The sequence below is a fragment of the Nothoprocta perdicaria genome, unplaced genomic scaffold (assembly GCF_003342845.1).
Source record: "Nothoprocta perdicaria isolate Ctin4 unplaced genomic scaffold, notPer1 scaffold_29, whole genome shotgun sequence".
NCBI classification, from domain to species: Eukaryota; Metazoa; Chordata; class Aves; order Tinamiformes; family Tinamidae; genus Nothoprocta; species Nothoprocta perdicaria.
In genome coordinates this window covers 3,466,482-3,479,242 of record NW_020455521.1, presented here as the reverse complement: position 1 = coordinate 3,479,242, position 12,761 = coordinate 3,466,482, and positions in this window count along the sequence as shown.

The window sequence follows — 12,761 nt, the reverse complement described above, 5'->3', positions numbered from 1 at the left end:
CTGCCATTCCTGCAGACCCTGCCATTCCTGCAGACCCTGCCGCTGCTTCCTGCCCGGGGCGCGGAGCGCCAGCTCGGGAAGCGCTGCTAGCGCAGGCCCCGCGCCCCCGTGTAGATCCCCTCCCTCTATGAACATCGGAGACACGCGAGCAGCGCTCCTCTCTGCCGTTAGGACGTACTTTTGCAGAGCTCCCATACTCTGCCCAGGGGATCTATTTTTGCTCCTAAAATGGCTGTGTTTTCCGAGGTGGTGCGTGTCGCGGGGTGGCTTTCCGAGCACAAAGGATGAACTCGCAGAGGAGCGAGCCGCGATGCAGCAGAAGTGGCTATCGCAGCGCAGGGCAGGGCAGGGAGCTGCTCCGCGATGCTGCGGTGCCTCCGCGGCCTCCCGCGGGCTGCAGGTTCCGCTCTGCTGAGCCCGGGCCGCCCTAAGGAGGYGCAGGAAGAATCCCGAGAGCTGCAGCTCCAGTGGGAAGAAAAGAAACCCTTATGATCAAACACTGAGGTCTCCACGTTTCAMAGCATTTAATAGGGGATTTTTTTCCCCCTGTACAAATGCTTAATTTGCAACATAACAAGTGTGGATATTAATTATCTTTCCATTAGTAGAACTAAGTGCTTTACTTATTTGGAAATGGTCTGATCTTACGGTTTTTCCTAAGGCAAAACTCCCAGTGGAGACACTCCCGTTTCTTGGAGTTAGGATAGCACAAAATTTTGTTTCCAAATCACAGGATGCAGAAGCAAAGAGATATGCACTYTAAATTATATTAATGGGTCTTTCTTTTAACTGCATTTTGAAGGTTGGGGATACAAGGTGGTGGCAGCCCAGGCTGGAAATGGATTCCAGTGACAGAATAGTTTCAATAACTAGCCATGAGAGAATTTAAGCCATTTAAGCAAGAAGGGAGTATGTGCAAACAGGCTGTAAATGCTGCAGTCATGGGGAGCTCTCCRTATTGCAAGGAAGTTTCCTCCTTGAAGAGCGCAGCTCCACGGCCCTGCAGAAGACAGGAGGGTCTGCAGCCCCCATGGCCAAGAGCAGGAAGGAAGCCTGAGTGCTAGTGCGATGGCAATGCAGACATTGCTGGGCTCCCCGCTCCTGCTCACTGCTCTCACCAGGGAAAGCAGCTCCTGAAATCGCGCTGAGCCACCCAAAGTAAGAGAGGAGAAAAGAAGGAAATCACATCTTGAGATCTCTTGTTTGTATTTGTTTTGTAGCCTACAGCTACTATGAGTCATGACAGTGCAGAATCATGAAGCAAACGTCACAGGAGAAAGTGAGGAAGTTTGCTCGAAAGTGCTTTTTACCCCGTTCTGACATAATCCAGAAAATGGCTTACTGGCCCTTCTACCGCTGGCTCAGCTGCTCTCTGGGTGTTCACTTAAGTTATGCAATTAAGTTTGTGATGAAAAACACCTCTAAAAATGAGAACCCAAAGTCAATATTTGTATCGTGTCCATAAAAACTAAATACGTAAAGGAAAAAAAAAAGTCTTAAATGTTTGTCTGATTCTGATTAATGCTTTTTAAATAATTTGTCTTTAACCACTCTATATCAGCCCGTTTCAAAACAGATCCCATAGTGAAATCAAAACATAAGAGAGAGTTCATAATAAATATAATACCCAAAGCATTAGCAACACCACCCAAACCTCATTATGTCCTGTAATAATAGGTTAAATATCATGAGCGTTATGAAGATATTTTCCATTTATCCAAAATACAAAAATAAAGTAAGGAAGCAAAACAAGCAGCAACCTCATCACAGCATTGTCTATAGCAAACATGATTATTTTTCCTTTAACTAAAAGTGATTGTTAAGATCAAGAGATTTTTCAAATTATGTCTTAAAGGGAAGCACATATTGAAAAATGTTTGGCACTATTTTGTATCTGCTGTGTAGATACACAACAATTTGCATTTTGTATACAAATCTATTTATACAAGAATAGTTCAATAGGGTTAAAAGTAAGTGTTTTAAAATAATTATTGGAAATATAGGATATAATTTAGGGAATTTTACTGTAATGATATCTAGAAATCATTTAGTGGCACGTTGCATATTTGATTTTACTAGTAAATGAAAACTGAGCTGTTCACAGCTGCACTTAGAGTTTCTTTGCTGGAATTCCTTGAGCATTTTGTACTATTTTTTCTTTTAATGTCTTTACTGTCTACAAGTTTATTAAAATTTACTGCATTTATCCAAGAATCTTAACATTGCATTTAAGATTCTTATCACTTCAGCTTTAAAGCAAGCCAGATCTCAGATCCTGTGGCATTACTTTGAYGGTTCCTTCCGGTATGTTTTGAATAGTTGCGATGTAGCTGTATGACATATATTCAGTAAGTCTGCAATGACACAGATCAATCTGTGGTAGGGAATCAAATTCATCACTGCGTAGGTAGGACATCTTTGAGTCAATGTTTGGAGGTTGCACCTTCATCCAGGAAAGCAACAATGTTCAAGACAGAATTTAATCTTAAAAATCCAGTAGGTTTTGAGTGCATGTGTATGTACTTCTTGGGCAAAGGCTTAAGCTTGTAATTTTATTGTAATAAAGACAGCAAATTTGCTAGACAGACAGTAACATCTTGATTAGGACTTGTTTACTGAGTCACTTGCAATGAAACAGTTGAAAAGACCACATAAATACCCCTAATGGAGCCTTCTGCTTGTAAAACAGGCATTGATTTCTATTGATCTGGTAACTTGCTGTTCTTCCAGTCCTTTGGTCCCCCTGTTCAGGTGATGCCACTATTGGAGCAGTGCTCTGAGTGAGGTGATACCTACTCCCTTGGCGGTGTTTTGCCAAGCAGTGCAGATGCCACTGCTGTTAGTTGACCCAGGTTGGAAGGGATGTTCTTCAGGAATTAATTTTCCTTAATGACAGAGAGACCTCTCCAAGTCATCTCCATTGCCTCAGACCTCAAGTTTAGAGTTTCTGCTGGCCTTCAACCCTGGGTGAGCCTCACTCTATYAGAGCACTTTTTTTTTTTGTGGTGTTCACTTGCAATTAGTTTTCATTCACATTTCCAATGACCTAGTAGTTTGTTAAGTGGAATCAATGTCCCTGCTAAGAATATTACTATTTTCACATTGAACTGCAGTCTTTTGACTGATGTTCCCCTGCCCTCTTCTACAGCTCAGAGTCTCACTGGTGCTTCTGGGCACCCCTCTCCTCCTTGAACCTATCTGTAATGTGCTAAGCATCCTTCTTCATTTGGCTGCTCTTACTCCTTATACTGGCTCTTTTGTCTTACTTAAAGCTACATTATGGATTATTATTTTTAACTGTRTATTCACCCTAAAAGTAGCTGTTCCAGAATGAATGGTGTCTTGCTCACAGGGATATTCAGCACCAGTGGGCACATTCCTTGTAGGCATCAAGGCCTTGAGGATTATAAGTGTGAGAAGAAGGCTGGGACCTTAGCTACGATTTCTGAGGGAGTACTTGTCTTGTGAGCTCCTTGGATGTACTTCCCATGGCCATGTGCTTGCCTGGCTGTGCTGGGGAGGTGATGCTGTCCCCTGTGTGCACTGTAGCCACTTTCCTGCCCTAGAGGAAGAGGAGAAATCCCCAGGGAGCTGCATCCCAGCAAAGGGCTCTGGGGCTCACAGCTGTCTGCACTCTCTTTTGGGACTGCCCATACCTTGGTCTTTATACAMAGCTATGCTCATTGATTGTTTCAGCTCAGCCCGTATAGAAAATAGGTCAGCCATGCAGTGCTATAATTGTAATCTACAAGTTGTAATCTGGAAGGCAGGGTGTGGGCATCATCATGAAGGGAGACGGAGGCAGATCCAAAGATTTTATCAAGCACTGTTCAGTCTAACCCTCAGACAGCTCCTTGCACTACTGAGATACAGGGAATAAGCCATGCAAGTTGGCCAGCTGTTTCAGCATGCATGAAAATTGCTTGCTAGAAGGCACCATTCCAAAATCCTTCAATTATTTTCCCCTCAAATGGAAACTGAAATAAATACACACTTATGATGGGCGTCTCTTCATTAAGCACATTCTGAAGATATTCAAAACAAAAACATCTGGCTCTTTTGGGGAAATATGCTTTGTTGGAATCCTCCTGGTGAGTCTAGTAATTCCAGTGCAATGCCATAATGTCACAGACTGAAGAGGGTAGTAAAATTTACGGTTTCTGGGATATCATACGCCGTGGTAGCTGCTAAACTCCCCGGTTATGCTGGCACGATGTTTTTTGAGATCTCAGATACAAGTTTCTCTGTGGTGTGCTAGGCAGCAATATGTTCTATAGAGACAACTGCCTTTCTAATGCTGAGCAAGGTAAACGCATGCTTAATTTCATTTTAACCTTGTGTTTCGCTTGGCAGTTGATGCAGATGGGAGCTGACAGAAGCTGTTCRGGGAGAGCCCATTTCCCTCTTCGGCAAGCGCCGAAGCCCTTCACACACCACAGAGCATTAGCAAGCGGCTGCCTCCAGCCGCGCAGCACCTCAGCAAGCCTTGAGCTTGCTGCCTGGGAAAAGAAGTAAGAGGGTTTCATTTGCCCGTCATTATTTTTATGATTTGCAAATACAAGCCCATTGCCAGCTGCTGCCTTCTCGTTCATAGGGAGGGGAACTTACACTGTAGCTATGTGGCTCCCGAGTGCTTACTGCAGGCACCCTGCAGCCCAAAATACTCTTTGCAGTTCCACTTTTAATAGCACTGCTAAAAATGGCCAGATTTCCATGTCTTTGGAGAAAGCACATATCAATGTAACTTCTAATTTCTTTTTTTTTTTTTTTTTTTACCCTTGCCTAAATAATCTTCATAGTTGTCTCTTTGCACCGGAGAGCTGAATCCACTTGCCCCAGGTTGAGGAAAAAAAATTGGTGGAATGGAATATTGTTCAAATTTTGGCAAAAATAGCCTAAGTGCACAGAAATAGATTTAGAGCAGAATTTTAACATTTCCAAAGAAGAATGATCTGAAGGGAAGGGTAGTTTTATGGCTTAAGAAACTTAGTAAGGCTTTTGGTTAATGTGTAACCTATTTTCTTCTTGTGGTTTTCAGGAAAACACAAAAGGAATAATTACAATTAATCTTACATTAAATAAAATACTTTAATTGATGCCATTAAAGATAAGGCTTCCCAAACTGGTTATATGCTATTAATAAAACCAACTAATAGGAAATGCTTTGCTCTTAAATGAAAATACAGGTTCTTGATGCAATGAAGAGAGAATGAGAAAATGAAGTTAAAGCTGGTGAAAGTTAGGCACAAGGCCACAGGTTGAGGATCCCTGCAGGAATGCAGAAATTATTTACTTTTCACTCGTAGATATGTGCAAGTGATTTGTTCCAACACTTATATTTAAACTCTGGCTACAAAGATCAGCAAGATTTAACTTGATTTTGTAAATCATTCAGATCCAATACATTTCTGACCAAAAAACTCGTGCAGGTCTAGTCAAGAGATCTGGACTGAGTTTCAGCTTTGCTGTGGACTTCCCTCTGTGATCTCCAGTGTGCCTCATTTCCCAACTTCTAAGAGTCAGAATGGCATTTCCTTTCATATTCCATTTTTCCGTTTTAGCTATTAAGATGCTGAGTCCTTTACGTCAAACACTATACTTTACTATATATTTTCGTATGGCCCCTGGTAATAGTTGTGGCCTTTGGAGAGGTTAAAACAAGCAAATAATACACCTAGCAATGGCAAAAGAGAAAAGAGTTTGTTCCAGCAAAATTCAAGATAATATTAGCACAGTTTCTCAGTTGAGCAACCTGCCCAAGAAGCATAAATTACACTAGACAGAAGGTTAAGCAAGAATATTTCAGTTGAAGCAAGGGCTCCAAAAGAATTTTTATATGTTGACCAAGTAGCAATCTCACTGATTGAATGGTGGCCTACGTGATTGCTAAGAAGTAATTCAGTAGTTCCTTTCCCAGCCAAAAACATTCACTTGTGTGCAGGAAATGAAATAACATAGAGGAGATCAATCTTTCAGTCATGAGTTAGGCATGGCTTGCAAAATATTTTTTTAGTAGGGCTCATGGGGAGAACCTCTCTTTGTAGTTTGACCCTGAAAAGCTTCAGTTGACCTGAAAATGAGCATCAGTTTAGCTGAGCCCTGCATGTCACACACTCCAGGTCCGTGAAAGATGCAGCGTGTCATCTGAGTATCCTGTCTGTAGGATAACTGAGTGACCCTGACCATGGTAAATTTTAGAAACAAGGCAGACATGGCTTAGTCAAAGTTGGAAATGTGTGAGTGTCTTGTACTTGAGATAATGGTGGGCATTTTGACAGAGTCAATATTATTCTCTTAGAAGAGCAGACACTGGCAGTAGAAAATATGCTCATGTTTGTTACTGTTGATTAATATAGTATATGAAATATGGCTTCATTATATCTTCTCTCCAGACTCTCTCTGAAAATGATTTGCAGTTCTAAGCAATACAGGAATAGATTTTAACAATATAAGAGGGGAATTTTAAAGGTAAAAGAATCTTTTCAAATAGGACTTGAATCAGTAAAGAGCAAGAAGAAGCAGAGGGAGAGAGAAAGGATTATTTTTTCTGTGTAGCAAAAGCTATAACAGAGCATCCATCCTTGCTCCAGCTGGGCACAGATTTTGGTTAACCATAAATTGGAATAGGGGAAAAAGGAGATAAATTTGAGAGCAGCAGTGTCAGAAAAGCTCCTTGTGATGTTGATACCATTTAGTAGAAGACACAGCTGGATTTTTATTGCAGTTGCTATAATGTATTATATAGAAAATGGTTGGTCAATCTAATGCTGGCTGAAATATGCAAGAAATAGAGTATTTGGGTATTTATACCCAATTGTTATTGGTTGTTATTCTACTACCATGGAAAACACTTGTCATTTTAAACCAAGGATTAATATTTGCATTCAGATCTTCAATGCTAAACTTCAGTTTGGTAATTTGGCTTCCAGCAAAGGCACTGTCTTACTTTAGGAATGCCGTCGTATTGTCAGTTTGATATATTATGGGCAATGTGCAATTTAGTTGTCTGTTATAAACAGAGTCGAAAATYGGAACAAAGGTTTACAATATGAAGATCCTGTAAAGAAACTTCTAATGCTGTGAGAAATTCCTTTCTTTGTTGTCGCTCGGTACTTGGAAAATTAGAGCTTTTGTCTCATTAGAAATTGCCATATACAAACATTTGAAACAAGTGTTTTGAATTTTCAGCATCACCTAAGCTGCAAGAAAAACATGTCAAAGGTTCCTGACCCCGTGCACAGGAAGACTAGACACTCTGTAGCAAACCAAGCTTCTCTTCCACCCTATTTATCAACTTGCTGACTGTGTATCCTTCACAGGATCCGTGCTGCTTCCACATGCCCCTGTATACCAAAAAGCTTAAAAAAAAAAAAAGATGTTTTCTTCGTCTTGGTATCTGGAGTTTAGATAGGAAATTGTTCATGAAAGAGGTACTGCTTCTCATTATCCTGAAAGTTAGGTCTCTGTTTTATCCTCTATTAAAACTCAAGCTTAGGCCATGTCTCTGATCCCTTCCCTCCACCCCAGTTATACACATCATCTGTCAGCCTTTTTGTTGTGGCATTTCATATATGTCTTGAAAATGTAATAAAATTAACTTTAAAATTTCAAACAAAGGAGCATCTCTTTTCCAGTTAATATTCAAGAGATATTCAAAACTGATGTGCAGTGTTCTTCTGAGTAGGTACGGACTTGCTAGTGCCAGGATTTGATTTGCGTTCATTTTTAGAGTTTTCTCCCACAGTTCAGTCTCCTTGCCTTTTACCTTCAGAAACAACTGAACTGTTTTTCCTGCTGGCTTGGAGCTCCTACTATTCAGAGCACCAGTATGAGTCAATAAAACAACACTGCAAGTCTGTGACATCCTAGTATATGTTATTKAAAAAATGTCTCTGCCTTGGACTGGTGCTTACCACTCATGACCTGGCATAAGTACCTAGGAAAGTCAGTGGCAGCTCCCTGAACCACTTTGGTTTTTAATAACAAAGTTTCAAATAGACCTGAACTTATTATTTCATTCTCTAGGGTGGTAAGATTATTAAAATTATCATTATCATGGTTCCTCAGTATAACGAAAAAAACAGATGTTCAGCGGTGGTATGTCCAGATCTAGATCTCAAACTTTGATCCTTGCGTGTTTTGCTTTGGAACCGAACCCCAAAACTTGCCAGCATTAAACCCTAAGTTACCAAATCTTGACAAAGAAACAAGTWCTTTTAAAGCCTCCTACCTCCTGTGGTGCAATGAGGTGATTGCTGATGGTAGAGCAGACTCAGGCTGCCTTGATGGGGTGGAAATCAGAAGAAAACCATGTGCTTCCATCCTGGCATCTCCAAAGCATGTGCAGTGCTAAATGTTATCCTAGAAGGCCTGACAGAGAGAGGAAAGAGGTTTCTTATGGAAAAACTAAGTAACATATCTTTAAAGAATAAAATTTAAATCTATGAAATCTTAAAGCAGTAATAATGTAAACTTTGCCTTTAGCCTACAAATCAATGTAGTTTAAAATAAAATACTAGAAAATAATACATGAAAGGTCCAGCTCCAGAGAAAGTAGAAAAGCAGTTTTGAAAATGGAACAGAGTTTTGAACTTTCAGAGTTTCTTAAATTTACAATGATGTCAACATCATTGTATGTGACATCAAGTACTACARACAGTTCTAGGTACTTCTGTATTGAATAGCTCTGGGCAGCTTACCCTGTGGTTTATGCTGTATATACAAAGTTCAGGTTCTGTATCATAGAAACACATTGGCAAATATATCTCTTGCTAAGAGCTAGTTACATGATTCTAGTCTTGGAAAATCCAAGGCCTTTAGTGAAAGCACCTTTCTGAGTTACGGAAGAATTGTCTGCATTTCACCAATGGGAGAAAAGCCTCAGAGCCTTGCCCAGAAAGTCACAAATGCTTGTGGGAAAAGTAGCAAGGGAGACGTTATGCTTAAATTACATTTCATTTATCTCCATAATTAAAACCTTAATTTAGAAGCCTGACTGTTTGGTATATCCCTATCAGAGATTCTGTGCTCCATCTCCAGCTCAGGGCAGCATGTTTGCTCAGGATAGCAAGGAATTGCCTGCCGCAAAGGAACTCCAGAAAGCTTTTCAAGCTACACTAAGCTATACACTAATTTTTTTTTTTTTTGCCAGTCTGTACCTGACAATCTGTCACTAACAGATGTTAAGTAGAAATTAAAGTGTTGAAAAGGCTGGATGACATTACCGTCCCAAATTATTTCTACGATTAAATAGTCAAATTTGGTATTGCTACAACAATCTGCAATTCGACAAATAACACACTTGAATTGATATAGAATTTTTAAAACCTGCTAAATGTTTGCAAATAAGTCTGTCTGTGTAGCCAGAAAGATTCTTGCATTTGAGAGTATTTTTCAGATTTAGAATTAGAGTGGGTCTGCTGTTCAGGACATCTGAAGGTTTGCGAAAGGAGTGTGTGTGTCACGTATCTTCACGTGCCTCATCCTTCCGCGATTCGGTTSCTAGGCCTGAGTTAGGCAGGTTTCTGCTCTTGTCTTCCCACGGGTTCCTTTCATTTTCAAATACAAGTGAAGGAGCTGACTTGCCACCTCTGTGTATTTTCAGCACATTTGTTCCTCAGAACCACATTCTCACCTAAGTGTCCTTACCAAGCTCCTGTGGATGCCAAGGGGAAGCTCTGTCTAAAGAGCAAGGGGTGAACACAGCAGTTAGCCCTGGGTTAGGCTCGTGTGCCTTCTGCCTGCTACTGTCATTTGCATGTGCTGACTTTTCCAGAGCAGAAGTCTTTGTAGAAACACAYGGTGACATTTGATTTCTTTCATACAGTTAAGAGAAAAACAGAATATATGGAATGAAAAGATTTGAAAGATCAGCAGCTGTGAGAACAGCAGCAATTGCACTGGGGACAAAAACRTACATAAGAGAAATTCGGCTTTCTACAGGATGCCAAGATTTAACTCTCAAATTATTTAATTTTCAGTTTTTRCAGAAGTGGTATACATTCACTATAGGTTAATGTTAGTTTTTAAGTGCATATTTACTGTGACTAGTTAAGCACACTCTCTTAATACTGCATATGTAAGACATTCAGTATTTCATGAAACGTCTCAACTCTGCTTCATTACTAAAATTAATTTAAATRTATTATAAACTAACACATTTATCTACTTTCTCTGATCCCTGCTTGARCAGGAAGGTTGGACTAGATGATCTTTAGAGGTCCCTTCCAACCTTAAACATTCTGTGATTCCGTGATTCTGTGGTTATTCCCTCCATTTTCTAGAATAGTGTTAAAAATCAACTAAAAGATGCAGCTCAACAATGAGCTGCAACAATGAAATCAGTATTGGACTGTTTTCTTAAGAGGATTCAGGCTCACAAGATGTGGCGATAGCCTTTACATTTGTGCTTTACAAATGAGATGGGTAGTCAAATCCCTTCTAAAATCAGTAGATTTTGAAAAACATTGGGCTCTGAAGAACTATAGCTGCCATTGTGTGAAAAGTAACATGACAATTAATGAAATAAAAAAATGAAGGAAATGAAGGCACCAATCTATTGTGCAAATGRCCAAACCAGCAATTTAAATTGTTTTAACCCTGCCATGCAGCAGAAACCRTGTGTAACCGTTTAATGAAAGGGGAGGATTGTTAATCTGGTGGCTGCTGATCTGACACTGAAGATGCCATGGAAGAGAGCGTGTCTGTCCTTCAGAGTGGCTCTTTTCCCTGGGCTCTACACCAAGCACTGTGAGTGGCTGCATGATGGCTGGGGAAACACGTCTTTCACTGTTTATATTGGCTAAATCCCCTCTTCAATCTTTTGGGTTTTTTTTCTTCCCCATCAAAAAAATGACAAGGCCATGTCCTTGSTGACACAGGATAAACCATCTTCTCTAGTTAAAAATTCCTCTTATTAGTTTCCTGTGCCACCTAGCATATAACTTTTCTAGAATGTCAATTTCTAACTGAATTTAATTCTAATTCAATTCTTCATTTACCATCTCATTTACATACCTACATGCAAAAACCCAGAATGTAAGAAGTCAAGGTGCTTAAAAATTTTTTTTTTTTGCTTCAAAAATGCTTTTTTGCTTCAAAAATCACTATTTCTATGACAGCAGTGGCAGAACTAGTAGAGTCTAGTCCAAATACTACTATATTTGGAAAGCTGCTATTAATTTCAATGGGAATTGGCATAAGTGCTTAGCTATGAATAAATATGAAAGGCAGTTGTCAGTGATTTCCAGTGGGAGAATTGTACTGTAGACACTATAAAAAGAAGAGGCAGGTGACAAATTTCAAATCAGAAAATTATGCAGTTGAAATCTAATGAAACACTCTGCTTTCTACGAACAGTTTTCAAACAATTCCCAGAGGTTTTGCAGGCTTCAGGGAARCTTTTAGTCCTCTGTTATTTCCAAAACTTGCTGTTCATTGTAATTGAAAGCTATGAAAACAATACCAATGACAAAGGAAACATTTAATCATATGCACTCTCATCAGACACTACAGTCAATGTTTTATATTGCTCTATGACACCCTAGTATCTTTGGGAAAACAATATGTACTATTTGTGTAAATTTATGTGTCAATTGTGTAAACAATTATACACATCAACTTCAATTAAATGGATATATRCATATACAAGTGCATGGAGCATAAGCATCTTTGAAAAGCTGTACAATTGTTTTTACATCAAGCAGATGCTTCACTGATAACCCAGAAAACGTCTCAAAGGAAAAGCTACTTTACACTTTACGCTTTAGAAATTTGGATTTTTTAAACAGCTTATTGTTTCGTTTTTTATAGAAGATGTAATATAGACTAGTTAAATGAAAAATGCGATGAGTTAGTAGTTTTTAATTTTATTACAGCAGAATAGTTTCAATAAATTTTTACTTTCCTTGTTCCTACAAAAACGTTTCCATCTGTGAGATAATAAAGTCTTTTTTACAAACACTCAAAATTATAGGTCTACTCCAGTGAGTAAAGTTACTAGTGCTGGTCAGTCTGATAGAATCATYTGGAAGTAGGTGTTGTGAAAGTGTGAATGTGTTGACAACTGTATTGACACTGTATGTGTATTTTCAAGCATGGTGTTTCTGTGGATTGTAATGTACAATCCATTGACWAAGGGCAGAACAGGGATATTTTCCTTTACCTATTGCTAACTGCCATGAATGCTGTGCATCCACAGGACAATTTTAAAATCTTAAAAAAGCTAGAAACAGTTCTGAACACTTACACAGTTATTTTTTCCTTTCCTCTTAGAATGATCATTAGYATACTGTACTTTTGCAGACCGCAAATACAGGAAAAAGGAAACACTGTATTTCAGATATGTATTTCAGAAGTGTATCAACATTTTCCAGACATTTTGGGTTAGTTTTGTTTTTCTGCTTGTCTTTACTGCAGCACCTCCCCCCCGCTCCAATTGCTTCCTCACCCGTGTAGCGGGATCACCAGTGGTGTCACCAGTTATGCTGCTTCACTCTCAGGAATTCCCAAACAAAAAAGCAAGTGAAACTACGTGTTGTGTGCAAGGGGATGGCTGTAGTTTCCCAGAGGTGCCTTTAGCTCGGCCTTAGCAATAGCAGCTGGAATTGCTGCTGTGGTGGGAGGAGGCTGGCATTTCCAGGGCCTTTTCCAGTGTAAGCCGCTTAGCCGTGCGGAGCCAGTCCAGCTCGGCAGGGATGAGCGGAGAGGACGTGGGCCGCCCCAAGGCCGCTGTGTCCCRCGCGGTGAGCAGGAGCAGGGAA